The 27476-nt window shown below is 42.9% G+C and overlaps 1 protein-coding gene across 7 annotated transcripts in view; it reads left to right on the top strand.

Annotated features, from left to right (window-relative positions):
• Positions 1 to 27476, top strand: part of SYK (spleen associated tyrosine kinase) — a 95037-nt gene that overhangs the window by 3590 nt on the left and 63971 nt on the right. The window contains exon 1 of one of the 7 annotated variants that reach the window (XM_016961120.4): positions 22334 to 22580. The exons of 5 other annotated variants lie outside the window; for them this stretch is intronic. The gene's annotated coding sequence lies outside the window, so the exon portion shown is untranslated. Of the gene's footprint in view, positions 1 to 22333; positions 22581 to 27476 lie in introns of those variants that run through there. One more of the 7 variants, XM_063787682.1, reaches the window with a different exon arrangement.

Raw genomic sequence — 27476 nt, 5'->3', positions numbered from 1 at the left:
TAAACTGGAATCTTAAAGACAGTTGAATTTAGCCAAGACCAAAGATATGCAAAGAAAGAATATTTTGTTTATGTTACAGTACGTTTAATAAATCCAAATGGCTCCCTTGATTCTTTTCTTTCTGGGAAACCACGTATTGATTTCTGGCAGCTGGCCAAAGGCAGATGGTGGTGGAGCAAGCGAGGACAGTTAAGAATATTGATGATTACTGGATTACTGAGGAGTACTGTGAGCTTTCTGGTCCTCTGCTCAGAGGTGTCTAGCTCTGAAACTGGGATCCTGGCTCTGAGCTGGAGAGGCGCTTGCAGTCACTGCTGTCCTGGAGCGCTGGAAGGGAGCATAAGTGTGAGGAGACAGTGGGCTTTTAGCCTGGGATGCAGATGAGAGATGTCTTGACCTGAGTGAAAACCTTGCAGGCAAGCTGCAGGTCTACCGAGCAGGGTGAGGGAGGCTCTCGACCTGGATACTGTGAACTGGGGAGAGAATGTAAATTCAACAGAAGGAGGGCCCAGGGCAGAGATTTAGGAATATCCACAGTTTAAATATTGCTTTACTTAAGTATACTCTGCCTGACTATAAGTAGCATTTGAATGTTCAACATATGACCTTTCATTTCTCCCCTCCATTGGTTTGTCTTAACTGATAAATCTTTATTTTCCCGTGGTCAACCTGGTAGTTTATTAATATTACATCTATCAGTTCCTGTTGAGTTGACATGAAAATGTTTTGGTGTGACCTAAGTTAATTTCTCTTTTTGTTTAATTTTAATTTGTAATGAGTTCCTCTTTTCATTCTGCCCATCCTTTGGTACTGCTTTGAGTTATTTCCTCTAGAATTCTCACTATTTCCTTATGATTGGCATATTTTCAAAGTTTTTTGGTGTACTAATTTTAAACAGTGTTTGTTGACACTGAGAATTCAGGACTTTGGAGTTTTGGACCACCATCACTTTCTACTCCTTCTCACACCATCCCAGGATAATTATTCTCTCATTTGAGATTAAGAAGTTATTTGGTTTATTTTATTATGGTTATATAAATATAGTTTACTGCTAAAGCAAGGTATATCATTCCATTTTCTATCTCGTACCCCATTTTGCTCTTCCTGGGGTAAACCCTTGCTTTGTTTTTGTGTTTTCTTAGTTTGCACTGTGCCTATTATCATTTCCTTCCCAACTTTCTGACATAAAGATGAAAGCCCTATTGACACAATTTTCTACAGTGTCAGATATACCAAGTAATCTCACGGTTCCATTTTTCTTTCTTTTTTTCTGGAACCCTCCATCTTCTTCTTCTTGTCTAACAGTTGCTCTTCAGTCTTGCTATACATACAGTAATACCTGAAGAATGTTTGGAGGCTATTTGGTGTGGGATTTTTCTTTTTTTTTTTTTTTTTTTTTGTAGAGATGGGCTCTCGCTATGTTGCCCAGGCTAGTCTCAAACTCCTGGGCCCAAGTAATCCTCTTGCCTCAGCCTCCCAAAGTGCTGGGATTATAGGCATGATCCACTGTGCCCAGCCCTATGGGGAATATTTGTTGACTAAATATGTTTTATGTAAATTGCTTATCATACTCTTTGTTGTAACATCTGTGGCATTAATATGCCTCTTGTTAACACTCATCTACATTTTACCTGTTGTAAATCCACTGTCATAATTATTGAAAATATTTCTCCAGAGCTTTTTAATTCTATGGTTATTTATTTATTGTAGTATAGAACTTTTATGATTTCTTCCATCAGGGTGCATTCTGAATCATGCTTAGTGAGAGATGGTTTTTAACTCCACTTTAACAGTTAGCATCTATGTTTTACATCAGTGTCAATGTCACTTTTGTATTAGATACGACACCAACATTTTATTATCTGAGTGATGAGAATGTTTATTTTTGTGGAAATGGAGATCTCATGAGACTTTAAGCAGATTGCTGGCCTTCTCCTCGATTTCCTTGATTGATTCCTGAAGTGGACACTGCAGTGCTAAGTGGAATTCCCTGGGAAGCTTGCTCGAGTAAGTAAGCATGAGAAATGCTGGATGAAATAAAGTGCAGCAAGCAGGGATAAATATCATGGGCATCTTCAGAGCCTTTGTGCAGGTAACATGTACAGAGATTCTCTGAGAGAGCCAGTCTCAGCCAGTGGTCCTACACTTCCATGACCCTGCAGTGCGTTTGTTCTTAGAGTGGCTTTCAGGGCTGGCTCTGCCGCAGCCTCTTTGGGAAACACTGCATGACCTCTTGCTGCTCCTTACCAAGCTCCTTAGGCTTTGCTTGGTAGAGGCAGAATGTTGTGGTTGTTTTCATCTTAAATGCTAACAATATATGAATTATGTGGTGGATACAATGCCTCAAAGTGACATTTATTGAATATTTTTGTAGCTACGGGTTGAGAGTAAGGGTCTGAGGCCCCACTGGGTTCAAGTCCCCCTTCTTTATTTGTAAGCTCTTCTTTTGTAAATGGAGCAGTCACAGGGGGCTTCGCTCTGATACCTAATGGAGACCGTGCCTGCAGTGCTCGGTACCTGGTATGTGGTTAAAACTGACATAACTGTCAGAGCCTCTCCCAGGCGGGCTGACTCTGGGAATCTGCCCTGCAGTCTTGGAGGGAAGGCATGTCCAGATAGGTTTGATGAGCAACTACAATTGCCAAAGTTAGTTTCTCTGACCTCCAAGATGGGAGAACTTTCTAATATTTTCTTTTAGGAAAGTTGTCCATTGCATAACTGATACACGAGTACATATCCTTTAGTACAGGATTCAGATACAGCGAGCAACAGAAAAGCCCTTCTTAACCTCCACCCTCAGTCCCAGCCCTGCCCCCAGTCCCACTGTTGGGGAGCAGTTGGAGCTCTAACCTCTCCTCTTTCGTCCTGTGCATTCATGTGTGCATGTGTGCACGTCTTCCGAAGATATAATGGTGGGGTGTGTATGTCTTCTTAATACCTTTATCACTCTGGAACTTTCTTTTTATTAATATGTTGGGGTGCGGGGAGGTCTCCATATTCAGTGATTATTGTAATTTTTATGACAGTCCAGAATAGGCATGTCGATTTTTTTTAATTTTTGATATTATAAACAGTGCTGCAATGAATGCACTTTTTCTTTTCATTCTTTCCCTCCCCTTTGCCATTTGCACTGTGTTTTCATGAAACCATCAGGTTAATCTTTATCTCAAGGAAGCCCTTCATCCCTGTCCATCCTGTTCTTCAGTCCATCCACTTAGTTTTCCTATGATTATTTTAGCAAGCAGGCGGTTAATTTCCAAGGAATGTAGTTACTTTTTTGGGATTTTTTTAAGTGATGTATTAGGTTTCTGTGTATTTTATTACTTGTTTGAGTGCACCATTACCCCCATCTCCCGGGGCATCAGTTCATCTGCTTGCATGCTTGGTGCCTCTCTCTCCTGCTGTCAGCTTTCCTGATGTGCTGGGTATTTCCACGTGTGTGTTGGTTTTTTTTTTTTTTAGGTACCCTAGGCATTAGTCTTTTAAGGCTGCATTCTTGCAGCCTGTCCCACATGAGATAGGAGGAGGGCAAGACCTGGATGTGCACAGGGCAGGATGGGCCCATAACTGGTCTGTGTGGTGTGTGGGTGGCAGGAACTCCCTGTTCTTTGTGGGTGTGGCCATGCCTTCCCTATTCAAACGAAGCCACACACCTGTCTTTTCCTGCGAGGCGGCTTCTGCTGCTTTCTTGGAGCTGGGGAGCATCTACTCTTCCCTTGTCCTCCCGCTCCTCCCTGTTCCTCCCTCAGGTCTCTGTCACTTCTAAGGCACTCCACCCTTGGTCTTCTCCCACCTTGCACCCCCCCACACTGCTGCCTGCCTGCACTGGGGGACTGTGATTGCCCCCTTCAGTGTGAGCCTGTCCTGCTTCATGCCTTTCAAGGAGAGCATTCATTGCCAAGCTACTCATGGAACATCTCCTCAGATCCTCAGCGTGCTATGACTTCATTTTCTGTAATACTCTTTTTCATGTTTCTTCCCCTTCTCTGCATTTATAGCTGTGCATATGCTTGAGGTGGAAGGCCACCACTTCCTTTTGGTTAGCAACACCAATCAGCTGATGGTCATGGCTACGTGAAGGAACTCACAGTGAGGGCGACGGGGAAGAGCCTGGCTAGAGCAGGCTGCATCGCAGGCCTTGGCGTTAGGTTCCCCAAATCACTGCCGGTGATCTTGTAGCTCTGTCATGAAGTCTGTCCTGCTTATTAGGATACCGAGAGTCCAAATTCATAGATTCTTAGAAGCCTGTTTAAATATGCAGAGCATCTAATTCAACCCGATTAGAGACAGGCTCAGAAAGGTGAAGGGATTTGTCCAACCACTGAGTGATGCTGCTGGGATTAGAACTCTCAAAACTAGGTGTTTCTAATCCAGAACCAGAATCCCCATCCACTACTCTAATAAGGCGTAAAAGAGGATCTGCTGTCCTGCCTAATTGGTGGGCAGGTTTGGTGTCCTGTCAACAGCTCAGGAAAGCCTGGAGAGGCAGAGGGAGGACACAGGCTCAGTGTCAGACATGCCAATTTTACTCATCACCAATGGTTACACAAAACTTGTTTTGATCTTTGTGGCTTTTGCATTGAGAAGTTAAGCATATACAATAGGAATTAGACACAATCCCAAACCAATGAGAGACTCAAGTGAGAAGAGCTGAAGCTTTTATGCATGCCTTCCTTCCATAGAGATAAATTTACTATCCAGAGTGAACTAGAGCCTCGTGGAAAGTAAGCGCCGAGCCCCTAGCAGTGAGTGTCTCTGTCCTTCCCACATCAGACCTCCATGTCTGTGGCTGTCCCCCTACAGGGCAGAACTGCTGCTCTCTGCTTGCGTTGCTGTCGTGAGGGTTGGGAGTGGACAGGTGTGGACAGATCTCAGACCCGTTTCCCTCCTGTTATGGAAATGTTTGTGAGGCAGGTGGGACTTCAATGATTTGGTCAAGGAAAGGCAGCTTGGCAGCTGGGGAGAAGGGCTTAGGCTAGAAAGGCAAACGTTTGTGAGGGATGATTTCCCCAAAGAAGCCAGCAGTGTGTAAGGTATTCCTTGGAGCTTATTTCTTCTCAGAAGACTCTGGAAGCTGTGTCAGTGTCTGTTATGGAGGAATGGAGTATCAGTCCGATCAGGCTTTCATAACAAAGCACCACATACTGAACGGCTTGAACAGCCCAATGTGTCGCCTCCCAACTCTGAGCCAAAGAGACTGAGGTCAGGATGTCCCAGGGTGGCTCCTTCCAAGGGTTGGGTGGGACAATGTGCCCCTAGCATCTCCTTGGCTTGTGGATGACCATCTCCAGCTCCACATGGCATGCTCCCTGTGTGCCTGTCTCTGGGTCCAGATCTCCTTTTCATGTGAGGACACCAGTCATGTTGGAGTAGGGCTCACCCTAAGGACTTCAATGGGGTGTAATCACTGCTGTAAAGACCCGTCTTTAAATAAGGTCACACTCAGAGGGGTTAGGGAGTTAGGACATCAACATTTGAACTTGGGGGGACACAATTCAACTTGTAACAAATGTGTGAGTGAAGACTGGCACCTCCCCACGATGGCCTTTCTGTGATGCCGTCAAGAGCACCAGGGAGCTCTCCAGATATGGAGATGGACAGATGTCTAAGGCCCCTGAAATGAGCCTGCTGTACAGATGATTCCAGAACTCTGTCAGTGTGAAGACCAAACACAATTAAGCACATTAAAATACTTACGGTAAAGTGTTTCTTTCACTTTAGATGTGCAAAAACTTAAAGAGAGAGAGACTTATGAGAAGACTCAGGGAAGAAATGTAAGATAAAGGTGTTAAGGGAGACAAAATCCACAAAATTGTAAAGTGAAGCTGCTGTGGGGAGTAGAGCCCAGACCCAGATAATATGCAGGCATGGGTCCAAGGGAGGCTTTGCACACCAGGCGGGGGAGGTGCAGGGCCATGGATGAATGGTCTTGGGAAAACTGCAAATCGTTTGGAAAAAAAAACAAAACTTTGCTCTTTATATCAAAATAAATTCCAAGCTGAACAAAGAATAAAAATATAGCATTGAAATAATAAAGCTATTAAAAGAAAACTTAGGTGAGTTTTAAAATAATTGTGAAGAGGCCTGTCTAAATGTGATAAAACATATGCATTTATATTCACACTCATCCCAAGATTGATAAGCATGATTTCCTAAAATTTTAAGCAAATCCCCGTAAGATGAAAAAATATATAAATAAGTGAAAAAAAAATGGTAAGATATATTTAATTTCAATACTTGTGGTAAAGCATCAATAGCTTTAATATGCAGCGAGTTTTTTCAAATCAATAAGAAAAAAGACACAGATGGGTGCTGACAGGGCCGTTTGGTAATATCTTTTAAAAGTTAAAACACAAGTGCTTTCACTCAACAACTTCACTTTTAGGAACCTATCACACATATAAATTGACAAAAGTGGAGAAATATTCATTGCAACATTTTATTTTATAATAGCAAAAAAAAAATCACTAAGGGAAGTGCAGTTGATTCATATGTTGGAATCCTATGCAGTCTTCTAAAAAATGTGGAATTTATTTCATACACCAAATATAACAATGTCCAAGTTCTACTAGTGAAAAAGCAAGATGTAACATATCATTGTATTTGTTTAAAAAACTCATGCTGGGTTGGGTGCAATGACTCATGCCTGTAATTCCAGCACTTTGGGAAGCCAAGGTGGGTGGATTGCTTGAGCTCAGGAGTTTGAAGCCAGCCTGGGCAATATGGCAAAACCCCACCTCTATGACAAATACCAAAAAAAAAAAAAAAAAAAAAAAAAAAACTAGCCTGGACTGGTGGTGTGCACCTGTAGTCCCAGCTACATGGGGGCGCTGAGGTGGGGGGATCACTTGAGTCGAAGAGGTCAAGGCTGCAGTGAGCTGAGATCATGCCACTGCACGCCAGCCTGGGTGACAGAGCAAGACCCTGTCTCAAAAATAATAAGTGAAAAAAAAAAAAAAAAACCTAAAAATCTCCCACATGCACATAATAATTTAAGTGATATTGGATTGTCGTTTACTACTTATACATGCATTTCTGCCTATACATATTCTATCCAGTGTGTACACATGTGTATGTAAATACATAGCATGATCTGGAAGTGTAAGCACCAAATTAAGAACAGCAGTTTTTGGGGGAGGGGAATAGAATTGGTTTAGAGAAAAAGGTGAAATTAACATTTTTATTCTGCCTACTTCAGTGTACCTGCAGTATTTACAACGATCAGGAGTGTGTACTTTTTTCAATTTAGAAAAATGATAATAATAAGGTTTGCTTGGGGGGAAAGGGTAAGTAGGATGAGACCAGGAAGAGAAGTAACTTAGAAACACATCATGCATCATGACTGCTGGCACCATTCTGTCCTCCAAAGAAGAGTGAGGCTTTGAGAGGTTCAGCAGCTCACCCAAAGGTGTACAGCCATGGTCTCAAACATGTTTGCACCCTGCTGTCACTCAGGTCCTGAAGCCCAGGCCACCTCCAAGGACACTGGGGTGCTCTGGGGTGCAGCCTGCCTTCAGATGTTTCTTAAAGCCACTCCTACTCCACCTCACCCAGTGCAGGAGCCAAGATTGAGGACCACCATTTGACAGCTAGTTCATAGGATTTCATAGCACACAAACACATCTTTAAAGGCTGACGAGGTTTCCACCAAATTGGGATTTATTGGTATGCTGGGTATAATGGCAGCTGTGTGTGCCTTTGACTGCAAAGACACTGGGCAGGCCAGAGTGGCTCCTCCCCATTTGATGTGTGTGTGTGTGTGTGTGTGTGTGTGTGTGTGAGATTGAGAGAGAGAGGGCTCGTGTTTTTCTGTTGCGAACAGTCCTTTCCACGGGAACTTATATTCTCCTAAGGTTTGCCACGCTGCAGAACTTTTGGAGGAAAGCCTTAGAGTGAGAATGTCAGTGCATTCTCAGCATGCAACTGTAAGACTTGCAGGAGGTGAATGCACATGAAATAATTCTCAGAGGAAGAATATGTGCACTGGTCAGATAGGAAAACCGACCTGTAACATTTTCTACACAAGAGGATTTGAATGGTTTTCGTCTTTAAGATTTTTCTTTTAACATTATGCTTAGTCCACCATGCTTTATTCTGTCAGACCATTTGTCATCTGCATGCTTCATGAGAAATGTTTTTTTCTCGTGAGAAGGACGTAAGCAATTTCGCTCCTGGTTGAGAGTTTGGTCCATAGTTTCTTGGTGTCTGTGGGTTGGCTTCTGGGCCTCGCTGGCTGCAGCTGATGGTGACCAGAAGGGCTGTTCTTGTGAGTCATTAGGGGATGGGCCGCTGCTACTACCTCCCCACCCCAGCCACCTCCATCAGCACTGTGCCATACTCGCCCAGAAGAGCCCCTGGACTCATCGCCTGCCCCCGTGTTTACACTTTTTAATAAAATCTCTAGAATTGTGGCTTTGACCTGTAAACGTCCAGTTCCAAGAAGTGGCTCTAAAGCCCTCTCTGGGGGCAGAGTGGTTGTCAGAAGCAGACCAGGCCTCAGGGTCTAGATTCCATCCTTCACTGGAAACTGCTGGGGGCTGGTAGTACCCCATCTGCAAAATGAGGTTAAAAATACCTAACCCTTGGGTTGCTATCAAGCTCAGAGATGCTGTATGCAAAGCACCAATCAGACTGGCTCACAAAGAATAGGCCCTCTGTCAAATGTTCATGGTTGAGTGCGGGATGTCAAGGATAAATAGCTACTGGTTACCAGGGAATTGAAGACAGGGTTCTTTTACAAGCAAAAAGATTTTATAAGAGGGTCACAGAAGCAGAGTAACTCTTACCCAACAGTATCATAAGCAAATAAGCTGTGTCTAGATCCTAATCATGTGTTTAGGTCTCTGCTGGGTTTAATAAGCAACACATAGGGGGTGCGTTGTCCTCCACTCTCACATCCCCAGTCACTAGACAAGGTCACTCCCCCCGGGGGCATCTTACTCAGAAGCTCTAAAAGACTTTGTTGCATGACTTTGGCCTGTGCTCTTTTAAAATGTCCAGTTGGAGACCATGGCATGGAGAGTTTTGTATACTCTGCTCCCAGCATGGCACCCTCTTTGCATATTGTGGGCACTCTTAAAGTTATTTCTCATATTTTAATATATCAGATATGACTTGGATATAGTCAACTAGATATTTCGTGAAAAATGTATCACCCCCATTATCAAAAGAAAACCCAGAGCCTTCAAGTTTGGCCCAACTAGAAGGAATTTCTGGAAGGGGGAAGTACCAGGACCACACAGACTCTGGTCCTGGGGGTGTGTTTATAAGATGCAGCTCATCATGTTGGTCTCTGTCATCCCTGCTAAGGCTGTTCATTATGGAACCACTGGCCACATGTGGCCACTGACTGCTCAATTACTTAAAACCATTTAAAATAAATGTTGAATTTCATTTAAAATTTAAAATTCAGTTCTCAGTCACACAGGCCAGGTTTCAGGGACCAGTTGCCACACGTGGGTGGAAGGTCTGTGTCAGGCAGAGTAGAACAGGTATTTCCATTGCTGTAGCAAGGTCTGCCAGACACCAAATTGCTCTCAGCCCATCCCCTGAGGAGCCCAGAGGGATATGAACTTCCACCCACCTCTCCCCTTTCTCAGCTCTCAGTGCCACTCCTTGCCTAAGTGCACGGTAATACTCGCCGCTATTTCATGTGTTGATACCTGCAGCTCCCAATTTTCTTAAGAGGATCTGACCCTGGGAACTGATGAGGGCACCAGGAGTGCCCTCTCCTTTGACATGAGACCTTGAGTCTTGTCCATGGGGCCCTGGCCTGGCCCTTTTCATCCCCAAGGCTGTAACATTCTTCTGCACAACAAAACACACGTGTGCACACACACACACACACACACACACGATAATGTTACTTCTCAGTCACCCGGGAACTGACATGGTTCCCAGTTATTTCCTTGCAGCAGCCCTCCAAGCGGTAACACAGCCTTGGAGAAAGCTACTAAGTCATGTATCCTTGGGGTAAGCATACTTGGTTCAGAATAGTTTCTGAAAGAACAAACCAGGTTTTTGCTTAAGAGGGTTTTGAGGGACTGGAGAAAACCTTAGTGCTTGTTCCTTTCTCTTCGGTTAAAAAAAAAATCCAACATAGTTTCCTTGAAACATTTGGAACCTGAGGTTTTGTCCATTTTGAAAAGAAGATGTAGAGAGGGAACGTGTTTCTCACAAAGGCAAAACAAAAAAATAAGATGCCAAGCAAGTGGCCCTTGTACCTTCAAGACCAAGAAATAAGGCTTTTGTTTCTGGGAATGCCTTCCATTTGCTCATTTTGTAAGTATTCAAGGCAGGCTGAGAGGGGAGCCTTCTGAGGCACCCCAGTGAGTAGAGGTGGGGTCCTGCCACTGGCCCCTCGGCTCCAACCTTGCCTCACTCCAGGCGCTGGCGCAGAGCTGTGTGGTTGGCCTGTCTCTGGAGTTCCTGTGCTGCTTAATTTGAGTAGAGATAAAAGGCCACAAGAGAAGTCGTTTTGAAGGGTTTGTGAATTATAGGACTTCCTTTCATGATTCAGCCTGACTCCAGGAAGTGCAGTCACGTGCTGCCCTCCTAGGGGAGCTTCGCCCCACCACCAGCACTCAGGCTCCACTTACTGCAAAAGGCGCGATCAAGATTCTTCTTCCTGAATTATTGTCTTAACAAAATTGATATGTCTAAACATTGAGTTAACACTTTCATTCACTAAAAATGTTTTCCTGAATGATGCTTTTCATGTGACTTCTTTATAGTCCCACGTGAAAAGGGGAATGTGCTCGGCTCTGTGCTTGTTCCCCTCTGTTTGGGAGCCTGCGCTGCTGCTCACTTCTGCAGTCAGCTCTGTTTGGATCAGTTTTGAACCCCAGAACCTTCCACATAGAGGTGATAATTCTAGATAATTCTAGAGCAACTGCTTCTCTATCTGGCTGTATGCTAAGCTCTCTAGAGAGCTTTACAAGAGACAGATTCTGAGTGTTAGGGCTGGGAAAAGAGCACTCTGTGTGATCCTAATCTGCAGCTGAAATGCAGAGCCACTGTTCTCAGCTGGAGCTTTTCATTGTTTTTTGTTTGTTTGTTTGTTTTGTTTTGTTTGTGAATTGAGCTTACTAATGGAAGCAGGAGCTTGTTCTGTTTAGCGATCGTGAGAACCACCTAGGCAGCGGAGCCTGCCCTTAGAATCTGCTTCACTGGGCTGTACTGGGCTGGGCATTGGCAGTTTTAGGACACATCTAGATGTGTCCCAAACAATCTGATATTTTGATGTTTATCTTACAGAGAAGCATGTGTTTAGAAGGCAGATAGCTGTGCTTCTGTTCTTCTGATTTTCGACAGAGACATCAGAACCTTCCACAGTCATTTTAGTCTAAGTCCTGAAATCATTCACTGCCAGCCCTGAGTCTAGCTGGACTATATGCCTCTGGTTGGACACGTCTGCCACCTCTGAGAACTGTGTGGATGTAACTCTTCTGTCTTCTGGCTCGATGTGTTTCCAAGGAGAAGCTTGAGGCCCAGTAATACTTAAAAATTTTTTGGACAAATTTAATCTTACATAATTATGGGGTACACAGTGATATTATATCTGTACAAGGTGGAAGGGTTGAATCAAGCCAATTAACATACCCATCATCATAAATGCTTATCATTAATCCTCCTCTCTATCTGCAACTTTGTAGTCTTTGACTGTCATCTCCTTATTCCATCACTCCCCAGCCCCTGGTAACCACTATTTTGTTCTCTGTTTCTATGAGTTCAATCATTTTAGATTCCACATATGAGTGAGATCATGAGGTATTTGTTTTTCTGTGCTTGACTTATTTCACTTTACATAACTTTCTCCAGCTTCTTCTATGTTATCACAAACAATAGGATTTCCTTCTTTTTCATGGCTGAATAGTATTCCATTGTGTGTGTGCCACATTTTCCTTAGCCGTTTATTCCTTGGTGGACTTTTAAGTTGATTTTGTATCTTGGCTATTGCGAATAGTGCTGCAGTGAAGCATGGGAGTACAGATATCTTTTCAACATAAATTTATAAATTTTCTTAAAACATTATGAGTTTTTTGTTTTGTTTTGTTTTTTGCAATTTTTTGGTTTTGGCTCATCAGCTATCATTAGTGTTAGTATATTTTATGTGTGGCTCAAGACAATTCTTCTTCTTCCAGTGTGGCCCAGGAAAGCCAAAAGATTGCACATCCCTGCTCTAGAGGTTCCTGGATAAGATGCTCTTTTAACCCCTGTAGACAAGACATTTTTTTATTTCTGGAAATTTTATAACTTTAAACATGTGTTCTACTCCTTTATTTTAATTCTCTATTTCAGGGACATTAATTTTATATATTTTAGATCTCCCCTGTCTTTCTCAATTTTTCTGTTGAATTCCTGAAGTCTTTGTTAATTCCTATTTCATTTTTCTCAAGCTCCACAGATCCTGTCCCCCATGCTGCCTGCAGTGTTAATATCCATTCATTTTTCCCTGCTTGATATAATAGCCAACATTTCTTTTCTGGCCTTTTCTCCTGATCTCTGCTGGCTTATCATTGTTGTTTTTTTTTTGTTTTTTTTTTTTGTTTGTTTGTTTTTTGTTTTGCCCCTTCCTCCCTTTTGAGCTGTTATTTTAACCAAGTGATTATTCTGTTAAGTTCTTTGATTCCATATCTGTGTGTGTGGACATGACTTCATCTGCCTTTTGGGACATTTTTCTGGTGAAAGTCCTTTGCCATTTGTTTCTCCTGTTGCTTCTCTTCTTTAATTATTTCAGCATAATTGTACAAATCCAAGGTAGGATCCTCATCTTTGAAATAGATCATGGAAGGGCCTTGGATGTGTTCCAGTTTACCAGAATATTTCCTCCCTTCTCAATAATGTTGTGTGTGTGTGTGTGTGTGTGAGAGAGAGAGAGAGAGAGAGACAGAGAGTGAAAGAGAGAGAATGAATTGGTTTAATACATATTTCTCCCCAGTGAGGCTGCCAGTCATTCAGTCTCCTCTCTTCACCACTCTAAGAAATGGTTGGCTTTCCATTGCTGTGTATATCCTTCCACTCTGCAGGCCTTGTCTGAAGTCTACAGCAGCCAGTCCCCACTAAGGGTCTTCATGATCCCAGGGCAAACATAGCTGCATTGGGCTCCGCTTGAGGCATGTTATTGCTCAGGATCGGGGTGCCCACTGGTTCCATTTTATTTCTTTATTTGGTTCTTGTTGCAGGGTCATTTCAGAGAGGAGGGGGCAGTATCTCTGCCAACACCCAAGCAATCTGATATTTTGATGTTTATCTTACAGAGTGACTTAGAGCATGTGGCATTGAAACCAATGGTTAAAAATCAACAAATAAGCAGGAAACAACTTCAGAATGACCAAAAAAGTTCCTGGGGCACTCTTAGCTTCCACCAGCCTCTCTGATGGTCAACCAGGCCATTTTGTTGGCTTTGATCCGTTCAGCACATTGAGTTATGGGGCGCCTCCCACGTGTCAGGAGCAGGGTGAGGTATGGGGGCTGTCGCAGCAGCTGAGATGCTTCCCTGCACTTGACTTGTTTACAGTCAGATCGTAAGGAAGCATGGGAGCCCAGCATCAGGCCCTGCTCATGCGTAATCTCATTTATTCGTGACAGCAACCATAGGGTTTTTCTTTGTGAAAAAAATTATAAAATACAGAACAGTGCAGTACCACCCAAATTAATAAATGTTGTTATTTTACCATTTATGCCTTTATTTTTCCTAAAAGAACAGTCCCAATAAAGTGGAAGCTATAACCTTTTATGGATGAGGAAGTGGAGAGTAATCTGCTCAAGGCTGGCTAGCTGGTGAGCAGCAGGCCTGGCTCAGGCCCCTCTGGTGCCCCTGATTTAGGCTTCATGGCCTTCTCTACCCTGTAGGAATTATGCTGGCTCAGCTGTGCAGGTTGGCGACTGCAAATATCAACCCCTCTAATAGGAAACCAGGCAGATTTTTCTCATGCCATCAGCTGATTTTTGGTATATGTAAATAAAACCTATGTTTTTGAGAGTAGCAGGAAACATTTTGTTAGAAAACCAAATGAATACAGGGAGATATGGCTATCAGGAGCTGAGACTGATATTATAATTTTCCAAGTACTAGTATCTGTGTATTGATTTTTACAGTAATTCGTACTTTCCCATCCAGCTTGTTTGTGACCACTGAGGCCCTTGGTGAATATCTTAGAAGTCACTCAAAATGGATAAAGAATGAATGTGAGTCACCCGTAGCAGTCTTATGTGAGATAATATATGGTTGATCCTCAGTATTCATGGCTTCTGAATTTGTGAATTTGCCTACTCACAATCACAATCATTTATCTGTAATCCCCAAATCAATAACCATGATGCTTTCAAGACCATTTGAGGTCATACACACAGTGTATTAGTTCATTTTCCCACTGCTGATAAAGACATGCCCAAGACTGGGAAGAAAAAGAGGTTTAATTGGAATTACAGTTCCACATGGCTGGGGAGGCCTCAGAATCATGGCAGGAGGTGAAAGGCACTTCTTACATGGTGGCAGCAAGAGAAAATGAGGAAGAAGCAAAAGAGGAAACCCCTGATAAGTCCATGAGATCTTGTAAGACTTCATCGCTATTACAAGAATAGCATGGAAAAGACTGGCCCCCATGATTCAATTACCCCCCTTCCTCGGGTCCCTCCCATAACATGTGGGAATTCTGGGAGGTACAATTCAAGTTGAGATTTGGGTGGGGACACAGCCAAATCATATCACCCACCCCTGGCCCCTTCAAATCTCATGTCCTCAAATTTCAAAACCAATCATGCCTTCCCAATAGTCCCCCAAAGTCTTAACTCATTTCAGCATTAACCCAAAAGTCCACAGTCCAAGTTTCATCTGAGACAAGGCAAGTCCCTTCCATCTCTGAGGCTGTAAAATCAAAAGCAAGCTAGTTACTTCCTAGATACAATGGGGGTACAGGTATTGGGTAAATACACCCATTCCAACTGGGAGAAATTGACCAAAACAAAGAGGTTACAGGGCCAATGCAAGCTGAAATCCAGCAGTGCAGTCAATTTTTAAGCTCCAAGATGATCTCCTTTGACTCCAGGTCACACAGCCAGGTCCCATTGATGCAAGAGATGGGTTCCCATGGTCTCGGACAGCTTCATCCCTGTGGCTTTGCAGGGTACAGCCTCCCTCATGGCTGCTTTCACAGGCTGGCATTGAGTGTCTGTGGCTTTTCCAGGCACATGGTGCAAGCTGTCAGTGGATCTACCATTCTGAGGTCTGTAGGATGGTGACCCTCTACTCATGGCTCCACTAGGCAGTGCCCCAGTAGGGACTCTGTGTGGGAGCTGTGACCCCACATTTCCCTTCTGTGCTGCCCTAGCAGAGGTTGTCCATGAGGGCCCTGCCCCTGCAGCAAACTTTTCCCTGGTCATCCAGGCATTTTCATACATCTTCTGAAGTCTAGGCAGAGGTTCCCAAACCTCAATTCTTGACTTCTGTGCACTCGCAGGCTCAACACCACGTGGAAGCTGCCAAAGCTTGGGGCTTTCACCCTCTGAAGCCACAGCCTGAGCTCTACGGTAGCCCCTTTCAGCCACAGCTGGAGCAGCTGGGACACAGGGCACCAAGTCCCTAGGCTGCACACTGCATGAGGACCCTGGGCCCGGGCCACGAAACCACTTTTTCCTCCTGGGCCTCCAGGTCTGTGATAGGAGGGACTGCTGTGGAGGTCTCTGACATGGCCTGGAGACATCTTCCCCATGGTCTTGGGGATTAACATTAGGCTCATTGCTACTTATGCAAATTTCTGCAGCTGAGTTGAATTTCTCCCCAGAAAATGGGTATTTCTTTTCTATTACATAGTCAGGCTGCAAATTTTCCAAACTTTTATGCTCTGCTTTTTTTTTTTAATAAAACTGAATGACTTTAACAGTCCCCAAGTCACCTCTTGAATGCTTTGCCTGCTTAGAAATTTCTTCTGCCAGATACCCTAAATCATCGCTCTCAAGTTCAAAGTTTCACAGATCTCTAGGGCAGGGGCAAAATGCTACCAATCTCTTTGCTAAAACATAACAAGAGTCACCTTTACTCCAGTTCCCAACAAGTTTCTCATCTCCATCTGAGACCGCCTCAGCCTGGACCTTATTGTTAATATCGTTAGCATTTTTGTCAAAACCATTCAACAAGTCTCTAGGAGGTTCCAGACTTTCCCACATTTTCCTGTCTTCTTCTGAACCTTCCAAACTGTTCCAGCCTCTGCCTGTTACCCAGTTCCAAAGTCACTTCCACATTTTGGAGTATCTTTTCAGCAACACTCCATTCTTCTGGTACCAATTTACTGTATTCGTTTATTTTCACATTGCTGATAAAGACATATCTAAGACTGGGAAGAAAAAGAGGTTTAATTGGACTTACAGTTCCACATGGCTGGGAGGCCTCAGAATCATGGAGGGAGGTGAAAGGCACTTCTTATATGGCAGCAGCAAGAGAAAATGAGGAAGAAGCAAAAGTGGAAACCCCTGATAAACCCATTAGATCTCATGAGACTTATTCACTACCATGAGAATAGCATGGGAAAGACCGGCCCCAGTAATTCAATTACCTCCCCGTGGGTCCCTCTCACAACATGTGGGAATTCTGGGAGATACAATTCAAGTTGAGATTTGGGTTGAGGACACAGCCAAACCATATCACAGAGTGGCACAAAATTTTAGCCACATGCATATTCCAGACACTCCAACTCCTCCTTTCACCTCATATTATAAGTAAGTGTCTTTTTCCCCAGTCTACTTAGTGCCGTATTTTTTGCATTTTTGTTCCTTTTTTCAAATTGTGGTGACTTTGCTGTTTAGAGTAGCCCCCAGCTGAAGTGCTCTCTGGTGTCCCTAGGTGTAAGAAGGCTGTGCTGTGCCTTACAGGGAAAATATGTGGGTTAGAGAAGCCTCTGTCAGGCATGAGTCATAGTTAGTGCTGTCGGCCATGAGTTCAATGGTAATGCCTCAACAATAGATATGAAATAAGGTGCCTTTACACAGAAACACATAAAACAAGTGATGCATTGATCAGTTGATGAAAATATGGTGACCGCAGGCTCTCAGGCACATAACCCCTGAGAAGCGATGGGCTACTACTTGCTAATTCAGTTTTGGGGGTGACTTTGTGGAATGTATAACCTGAAATAATGAGAATAAACTATATTTTACTTCTTTTACAAAGCAAGGAAATAATTTTTAAAAGCAAGTTAAATTTTACTGTTTTTGTAAGAGATATGTTTTTGAAACAGTTGAACTGTTTTATAATACAGAGAAAGTCTCTTTGCCTTACATTTTATATTAGTTAATTAAGTCAGCAGATTTTTCTTGGGCTCCTGTGATGTGACTGGCACTGTTTTGGTACCAAAAGGGCATTGCAAAAAAAGTCCAGAAGTAGACAGATCACAGCCTTCAGGATTAAAAGCAGTCTCATCAATGTGATATTTCGTTTAAACTTAGTAGCAAGCCCATTGAATTCTCAAAATGAGAATCTGCTAATTATCACACACTTTTCTTATGAAAGAATAATTTTTCATAGTCAATATTTCTAAAATATAATGTCTCTTTCTCATTAGCAGAGACCGATTGTATGGCAGATTTACTTGCACCTGAGGATGCTGGAGACAGGTGATCATTTAGTATAGTGCACATCCACCAGGCGGTCCTCCTGGGTCCCAATATTTAGGCCCACAGGACGAGTCCAGGTGATATTGGGCACAGGCTCACTCAGAGGCTATCAGGCAGAAAGCTCTGCCTCACTGCACAGCAGCTTCAAGCATTGCCTTCAGTGGGAGTCTTACTTGCAGTCCACACAGCTCAGGTACAAGGCCCTGAGGTCCACACCTGGAGCTAATCATCTCTTTGAATAACACTGTAGACATAGCTACCAGAAAATAAAAGAAATGGAAAGGCATGATTAATACAAGCCTCACTAGGTTCTTATGGTGAAGATCTGAGAAAGAGCTCCTCATGGCCCTGGCATGGGAGGGAAGAGTGATAACTGTAAAATACCCCTAGGCTTTCTCCATGACAATGGTTACTCTCCAAGGGAAAACACTTTGCGAGAGCCTTGTCTCAGCTGGGAATTCCCAAGGGAATTCCTCAAGTTCCAGCACTCTCATCACTTTATCACTTAAAGGACAAAAAGCTCATAGCCAACAGGGGTCAGCGCTTCAAGGAAATTGTTACAGAATGGTAAAGGGGTCGAATATCCAAGAAGACATAACAATCCTAAATGTGTATGTGCGTAACAACAGAGCATCAAAATATGCAAGACAAACACTGGTAAGACTGAAAGGAGAAGTAGACAAATCCTGTCTTATAGTTAGAGATTTTAATCTCTTTCTCACAAAAGTTGATAGACCAAATAGATAGGATAAAAATGACCTGAGCAGTACTGTCACTCAACTTGATCTAATTGACATTTATAAAATATTCCATTCAACAACAGAAAAATACACATTCTTCTCAAGCTCACTTGGAATATTCACCAAGATAGAGCACATTCTTGGAAAACATGTTAACACATTTGAAAGAATAAACGTCATACCAATTATGTTCTCAGAACACAGTATAATTAAACTAGATATCAACAACAAAAAGATGGAGGTTTTGGGAAATTTCCCAGATATCTGGAAATCAAACAACAGACTTCTATATAACCTATGTTTCCAAGAAGAAGTCTCCAAAATTAAAAAAAATATTTTGAAGTGCATAAAAATAAAAATATAATTTATCAAAAATTTTGGAATGTAGCAAAAGCAGTGCTTACAGAGAAATTTATAGCACTAAGTGCACACATTAGGTAAAAAATATATAAAGAAAATTACTTGTGATTCTACTTTTAAGAAACTACAGAAAGAAGAGCAAATTAGGCCTAAACCAAGCAAAAGAAAAGAAATAATTAAAATTAAAGCAGAAATCATTGAAATTAAAAACAGGAAAACAGTAGAGAAAAGTCAATAAAACCAATGTTGGTTCTTTGAAATTATCAACCAAATTGATAAACCTTTAACCAAGAAAAAAAAAGAAAAAAATGTAGAAGATGCAATTTGCCAATATCAGAAATGAAGGAAAGGTCATAACTGTTGATCTAATGGATATAAAAAGATGATAAAGGAAGATCATGAACAACTCTGTACTCACAAATGTGGTAACTTAGGTGAAATAAACTAATGCTTGAGTGACACAAACTACTAAAACTTACAGAAGAAATAGGTAGCCTGAATAGCCCTATATCTTTAAAATTTAAATTAATATAACCTTTCAAACAGAAATCATCAGGCCCAGATGGGTCCACTAGTGAATTCTGTCAAACACTTAAGAAAGAAAGAATACCAGTTTTCCATAATCTCTTCCAGAAAATAGAAATGGAGGAAACAGTTTCTAATTCATTTTATGAGTTCAGATTTCACGTAATACCAAAACCAGTTAAGGCATTACAAGAAAACAAAGCAATATTACTTATATATACAAAAACCCTCAACAAAATGTTAGAAAATCAAACCCAACAATGTATGAAAAGAGCTATGTACCACAGCCAAGTGGAATTTATTCCAGGTATGCAAAACAGGTTCAACATTTGAAAATAAATTAATGTGATCCATCACATCAATGGGCTAGAGAAGAAAAATCATATGACCATGTTAATGGAGGCAGAAAGGGCATTTGACAAAATCAAAACACTCTTTCATGTCAAAAAAAAAATCTTAAACTAGGAATAGAGGAAAACTTTTGTAACTTGATAAAGAGCATTAAAAAAAAAAACCTACAGGTAACATCATACTTAATGGTGAGAGACTGAACACTGTCCCTCTGATATTGAAAACAAGGTAAGACTGTCCTCTCTTACCACTCTGTTCAACATCCTACTGGGAGCCCTAGCTAGTGCAAGAAAACAAAACAAAACTTATACAGATCAGAAAAGAAGAAATAAGACATCTTTATTCACAGATAATATGCATGTCCATATGGAGAACTTCAAAGAATCCATAAAACAACTCTAATAACCAATAAGTGAGTCTACAGGATGCTAGATCAATATACAAAAGGTGGTTGCTTTCCTATATACCAGTAGTAAACTATTGAAATTTGAAATAAGAATAATTACCATGTATAATAGCACCAAAAAGACAGAAAAAAAACACACAAAAATACTTAGGTATAAATCTAACAAAATAGGTACAGGATCTGTATGCAGAAAACTACAAAATAATGATGGAAGAATCAAAGAAGATGTAAATAAATGGAAAAGCAGTCCATGTTCGTACATTGGAAGACTCAATGTTGTTAAAATGTTCATTCTGCCAAGCTTGATCTGTAGATTCAACCCAATCCCAATCAAAATCCCAGCAAGCTGTTTTGTAGCTAATGATGAAATGATTCTAAACTTTACTTGGGATGGTAAAAGATCTAGAATACCCAACACAATACCCACTAAAAAGGACAAACTTGGAGGACTCACACTACTCAATTTCAAGTCTTACTAGAAACAGATACAATTTCTGCCCTTATGGGACAAACAGACATTCATCAAAAATTCACATGCTAGAAAGTAAAGGTAAATTAAGTCAAAACAGTGGTCAGTGGTACAAAAGGAAAGCATGTTGGTTTTGACTGTGGGGACAGGGACATGTTTATCCTGAGCTCAAAGGGTAGCCTGGACAGTGGAGGATTTTTAGCAGAGAAAAGGGCCACAGCTTAGAACATGTGGGAAGGGAGCAAGGTGGGGGCATTGACAGCCAGAGCTACTCAAAAGAGATGTGGAGGGAAAGGATGTTATGTGGTTTTGAAGACAAGTAGGCATGTGTGGGAGGCTGAGAGGTGAGATGGGAGGGATTGGCAAGGGGTTGACTTTAAGCAGTGTAGAGAAGGGAATGATCCTTAGATCATTCCCTTGGATTTTTATCTTCATAAATGGATGGAGCTCTTGGGCCAAGGTTCTCAAATTTGAGCTTTTAAAATACAAAACCTAGAGCTTCACCCCAGAGTTTCTGATTTGGCAGGTCAGGATGGAACCCTAAGAATTTTCGTATCCTCCATGTTTCCTGGTGATGCTGACATTGCTGGTCCAGAGACGCACATTGAGAACCCAGCTCCAGGGAACAAGAAGGAGCTCCAAGTTAGGCAGGAAAGCCCCAAGCTTACATTTGGATGGGTTGACTATGAGGGCCTTTTCACTGCCACCTGAAGATGGTAGCTAAGAGAAGAGGCAGGCTTCAAATATTGGCTCCACCACATACTGTGTGTTCTTCAGCAAGCCAGTTGACCCTCCTGAGGCTCGATGACCAGGTCTGTGAATTGAGGATAACAATAGTATCTACCATTAGGGATGTTGTGCACATCAGTTGATAACCTTTGAGTCAAGTACTCATGGAATAGCTGTTTTGCATTATCCTCATCACCTTCATCATCATGGCCATTCTGGCCAGCACTAAAGATGTACAGCCAACCTCTTCTGTGGCTGAAGTTTATCTTCTATAAAATGAGAACTTGTTTTTCATGAAGCTGTCATTTTCACAAGTTTGGGGTGCAGGTGCGATTGCCTACTGCTGCGTTTCTGAACACTTCCCTCGCGAGGCTCCTAACCCCACCCCAGTAAACTCATCAACATGACTCCTTCCAGCTTCTACAGCTCTGGAGAGGGTTCCTTTTTATCTTGCGTTTCCAGGGATGTTTCACAGCCTTTTGTGGAGTGGGCCCTGGCTGAGCTTCTGGCCCTTCTTGAGTGTGGAGGATGTCACAGACTGCAGTGGGAAATTAAAAAGCTGCTTGCTTCACAGAGTAAGGGAATGTTAGTAGATGCTTGAAAAGTACCCTGAGGGAGCTGGTCAGAGGTGCTCTGTAAAGTTGCATCTGTTGCTAGCACCATAAGCAGCTAGCTGTCTGACCAGGAGGCCTGGGAATAGGGACAGAGAGAGCTGGCACCCTTCTTTCCTCTGCCCTACACATTGGCCTTTCCGCCATTAAGTCCATCTCTGCTTGACTTTTTCAGTCTCCTGGCTGGCAATTAGCATCTTGAGGTCTCCATTAAGATCTTTTCAAGGATGCTCTTCCTATTTGGTTCAATCTTCTGGTTGAATTTGATACATGTTATGATGTAGGACTTTTTAAAAAAACATAAAACCATCAGGAAAATGTTGCTATACCCATTCCAGCAATTCAAGACCAAGTTCATTTTGGTAAAAACACTTGGGAAAGGGCATTTCCAGGCTGGCTAAGCACTAAATGGCACAGCCCTGTCCACTGGCTCCCTCCTCAACTGGTGTGTGTTCTGGAGGTATCCATGTCTCAGAGCATTACTTCATTTTGAATGTGCAATTAAAAGAGGCCCCATGCTGCTGGGGATCTCACACTTCTGCTTTCTGGTTTGTTTTGCATGCTGACACTTTGAGGAAAAGCCCACTTCCCTAATTACAGACATCGTCCAGCAGCAGGAAGCACTCTGGCTTGTTGATGCCTGTCTTGTGCTTTCTCTCTGTTTCAGCTGTTTTCCTTTTAAGATACTCCTCTCAGATTTGTGTGCTTCTTCCCTTCCCACATTCTATACTGCCCAGCGCCTGGGATTCCAGATCTGCGTTTGAATCCAGGAAAGGGAGGTAGGTCAAATTTGCGGGAATCAAGCATATTTAGAAACCCTAACCTCAGGCTCTGCGCATCTGTGGGTGTCTGTAGGAGGGATACTTAGGTTTCATGCCTGCGTCTGCGTTTCCTCTCCTCTGCCGCTAACATTCTTCCACTGAGCACATGTCCATCTTGAGCTGGAAGGTTTAGCGGTTTGCCATCTTGTCTTGCCTGCAGTTATGATGCAGCTAAAGCATCCTTCTCTCCTTCCTATAACCTATGCCACTTTGCTTTAAGCATTGGGTATATTTATGTCTCAGGTTTATGAAAGACAATTATAAAATCTCAGGAGACCATCATAAGCTCCTGTAATATCTTGCAGTCCTGAGTTACCCGCAATTACTTTTTAACTGGCTAGGAAAAAGAATGCTAGCGATTTTTTTAAATAGACATTCAGTAAAACTCTAGATATTTCTTAATCCACATTTACTGTGTCCTTTTTGCTTAAGTCAGGTGTTTTGGTTTCTCTAGCAGCTGCAGGATCCCCATAAAGATTATGCTCATAAGGTAGTGATAGAAAAGTAAAATAGAGCCTGAAAGCGGGAAACTTCAGCAAGGCACTAAGGCACAGACAAGAGATGTTAGGTCTGCCGGCTGTTGTCATTGCAGTCCGCTGTGGCCTCACCCCCCCCCCCACCCCGCCCCGCCCAGGCCTTCACAGCTGAGTAGGAAAGTATCTTGGGATGGGTACCAGGGCAGGATCAAGGAAAGCCTGCAACTGCGCTGCCCTTCTCATCATCCATATGTGATTTGCCTAGATAAAAACAATATAGTAAGATCTATCAGGCATATTCAACGTGAGTTCTTTTTTCTAGCATCTTGTTGGTTGTTTGTGTTTTTCCCCAGAGAAGAGTGAGTGATGAGGTGGCCCTGGGACATGGTAGATGGTGCAGTTCACTGGGGAGACGTCCTTGGCCCCACTCAGGGTCAATATGCGCCCCACACTGCTGGCTGCAACCCCACCCTGTCCTCTTCTGCTCAAAAGAGCGTGCAAGGGACATTGCTAAGTGGCAACTTTGGTTGCAACCCAGTGTTCTGTTAATTATTCACCAAAGCTAGCTCTCTTTTTAATTACCAATTGTGTGTGTGTTGCGTGTGCGTCCCTTCCCCCTTCTCTGAGCACACCTGTGTGATGAGGCATGTACTTCTTCCTGGTGGAGAAGAACTGCAGAGATGTCTCCCAGGTTGAGCCTGCAGCCTGGCCCGGTCACCAGCACAGCACGGTGACTTGACTGTCCTCCCTGGCTCTCTTCCCCACCCGTGGCAAGTGGCAACTTGCTTTCGCTCACACTGAATGCGGTCAACTTGCCTCCCTGTCACACTGTAGCACTTGAATAGGGCAATATTAGATTATAGCAGAGATTCTCAGACATTAGAGTGCTTAAAAATCACCTGGGAAGCAGGCCAGGCGCAGAGGCTCACGCCTGTAATCCCAACACTTTGGGATGCCGAGGTGGGCAGATCATGAGGTCAGGAGTTTGACACCAGCCTGGCCAACATAGTGAAACCCTGTCTCTACTAAAAATACAAAAAATTAGCTGGGTGTGGTGGTGTGCGCTGTAGTCCCAGCTACTTGGGAGGCTGAGGCAGGAGAATTGCTTGAACCCAGGAGGCAGACGTTGCAGTGAGTGGAGATCGTGCCATTGCACTCCAGCCGGGGTGACAGAGTAAGACTCCGTCTCAAAAAAAAAAAAAAAATCACCTAGGAAGCTGTTTAAAATTTACCCTTCTTGTCCATATGCCCTATTTGCTGGGTCTGAGGTGGGCCCAGAACCCTGCTTTCCAGAAGGGAGTCTGAGGGTGGGGTGCCCTGAAGACCACACTCAGGAAGAACCGGACATGTGAGCTTTCATGAGCCAGAGTCCTGCCGAGAACTAGAATCTGCAGGTGGCTTTGGCCAGTCCCACTTAGAGGCAAGAAGACGTGAGGATAGTAGAGAACCTGGAAATCACACAGTCCCCAGGATGAAAGTGGAACTCTTGGACCAGATCCTTATTCTCTTACTTTCGTGAGCCATTTCTGCCTACCTGTTGTCAGGGAGGCAGGAGGTTCATCTTTCTCTCACATGGTGCCTGACATAATGACCTGCACGTGATAGATGCTCAACAAGCATATTGAGTGAATCAATCAGTTAGATTATAAATTAAATGCACCAGATGGGCTGGTTGTTTATTTATAACTACACAGTTAACATTTATATTAACGTAATATTAACACCAAAGCATAATATCTGTTTCTGTGTTAATTATGGCAAGGTGGGCATGGAGAAGAGATTTCTGAGTGTCTTTTGCAGAGCTTGAAAATGTCTATGTGTTGGTTGAGGTAGATCAGCCTTTACTTGATGCACTTTCAATCTTTTAAGTTCTGAAGGCACAGCAAGAGAATTTGGTGTTGAAGGTTTGGATAATGTTTTCAAGTATTTCAATATCCCTCTATTTCTAAACATTAGTAAAAATCATGCCTCATGCTACCATCCTTAGCTTCACTTTGTGTTTCTGAATTGTGTATCTCTATATACTAAGAAGTCCCCCATGTATGCCTGCAAATATGGGAGAGTCAACCGCTCAGCAGAATGTGCACAATGTAAGGCTGTGCCTTGGAGACCAGGCACCCTGTGCAGTGTGATGCACAGGCAGGCCTCAGGATGGCGCCGTGGAGGGCAAGTGATACTTATTGACGAAGCCAGTGGAGTGGATGCAAGGCCAACTCAGGTCCTGCAGCTGGGGTTCTGTTCCTCAGTGTTGAGGCCACAGGTCTGTGTCCACATGTTTTCTTTTGCACAGTGGGATTCTGCCGCACAAGGCAGTGCCCCCAGCCCTTTGCAGATGAGTCAAACATGCTTGTTTGCAGAGCCTGGTGCTGGGTGGGGTGGTCCCATCACATCACCTCTTCCTTGGTCATTTCTCTGTAATTAATCAGCCAGTCCCTGACCAAACCAGCAAGATCAATTCTCCCTCTGGTTGGACTCATTCCTCTTTTTTTTTTTTTTTTTTTTTTTTTGAGATGGAGTCTTGCTCTGTCGCCCAGGCTGGAGTGCAGTGGCATGATTTCTGCTCACTGCAAGCTCCGCCTCCCAGGTTCACGCCATTCTCCTGCCTCAGCATCCCAAGTAGCTGGGACTACAGGCGCCCACCACCACGCCTGGCTAATTTTTTGTATTTTTAGTAGAGATGGGGTTTCACCCTGTTAGCCAGGATGGTCTCGATCTCCTGACCTTGTGATCCACCCGCCTCAGCCTCCCAAAGTGCTGGGATTACAGGCGTGAGCCACCGCACCCGGCCTCCTCTTTCTTATGAAAATTAACCCACAGATGAAGTTTCCTTTCACCCAAGTCTTGACAATTTTCTCAGCTTCAAGCTGCAGAGGAAATTCCTAGGCGCATCTTAACAGGGCTGCTTTGCATTGAGGGGGCTGTGTGGTTTGAGCGTGATAAGCCTGGATATCTTTCTGCACTGTGCTGATTTTGTTCCCTTAAATGGTATGGATTTGGCAGCAATTGTTTGCAGGTGATCTTTTCCCAGAGAACCACTTATTTCCCCCCACTGTCTCTGTATGATAGGAGGGCTCTCATGGCCCAGGGATGTGAAAGTTAGACACCTTCAATCGCTAAGGACTGCTGGAAATGTGAACTACAGGAAGTTGAGGGGGCTGGAGGGGAGGAGGCAGCACCTGCAGGAGCCATGCTTCAGTGGGTCTCAAGAAAAGCAGAAGCCTGGAATCTCAGGGCTGAGGCGCCTTGATAACTAGGACAGATGGGTTAATAAAAAGGGATACAGAGACATAGGCTACCTCTTCTGGTTCAATGCCAAGCTAGAAAATCCTGAAATGAACACAGATTTATGAGATAGGAGTAATATATTTAAGAACACAGTCTTACATAGAGATAACTATTTTCCCAAAACATCCAAGGTAAATTTATATATCTTTATGGATGAGGTTGGGTCTTTTCAGGGAAGGTTGGGGAGACGGAAGGGAAATTACTTATTATCAGTCCTCATGATTCATGGAATCCATATCTCCGCATTCACCTATTCATTTAAATCTGTTTGCAACCCCAAAATCAATACTCACAGCACTTTTGCAGTCATTTGTGACGTGCACAAAGCAGTGAAAAATTTAAGTCACCCAACACATATGTTGAGGTCGCACAAGGTGACACTCTGCTTTCTTGTTTTAGCTCTTATAAACACATCTTCTTTTCTCTTGGCCTATTTAGTCCATGGTTTTTGCATTTTTGTGCTTTTTTGGGGTGATTTTGCTATTTAAAAATGGCCCCAAACACAATGCTAAAGTACTTACTGTCTGATGTCTCTAAGTGCAAGAAGGTTGTGATGTGCTTTACAGAGAAAATATGTGTGTTAGGGAAGCTACTTTCAGGCATGAGTTATTGTGCTGTTGACCATGAGTTCAAGGTTAATGAATCAACAATATATATGAAATAAATATCTTTAAATAGAAATACACATAAAACAAGGTTCTGTATTGATTGATTGACAAAAAAGTTGTAACCAGAGGATCACAAAAACCTAACACCATATTTCCCCAGGAGCAACTGTTCAGGATTTGCAAATTCAGCTTTCATGGTGATTTTATAGAGCATAACTATTGTGAATAACAAGAAGCAACTGTATTTTGTTTCATGCATAAGATGGAAAGAGAACAGAACCAGAAGTATGATATCGATGAAATGGAGAGAGGAGAAAGAAAAGAAAGAAATGACACCATGAAGATTTATTAGTTAAAATGTTACTAGTGATAATAAATTAATCAGAACTTTGGCCTCTGCCTTTGATCCTGGTTCCCATAATCTCTAAGTGCCAGGCTCAGATAATGTGGCCCTTGCAGGGTTTGGGCAGCTAGTCCTCTAACCA

This window comes from Pan troglodytes, chromosome 11 (genome assembly GCF_028858775.2).
Source record: "Pan troglodytes isolate AG18354 chromosome 11, NHGRI_mPanTro3-v2.0_pri, whole genome shotgun sequence".
In the NCBI taxonomy this organism is placed as follows: domain Eukaryota; kingdom Metazoa; phylum Chordata; class Mammalia; order Primates; family Hominidae; genus Pan; species Pan troglodytes.
This window is presented reverse-complemented; position numbering and strand designations above follow the sequence as displayed.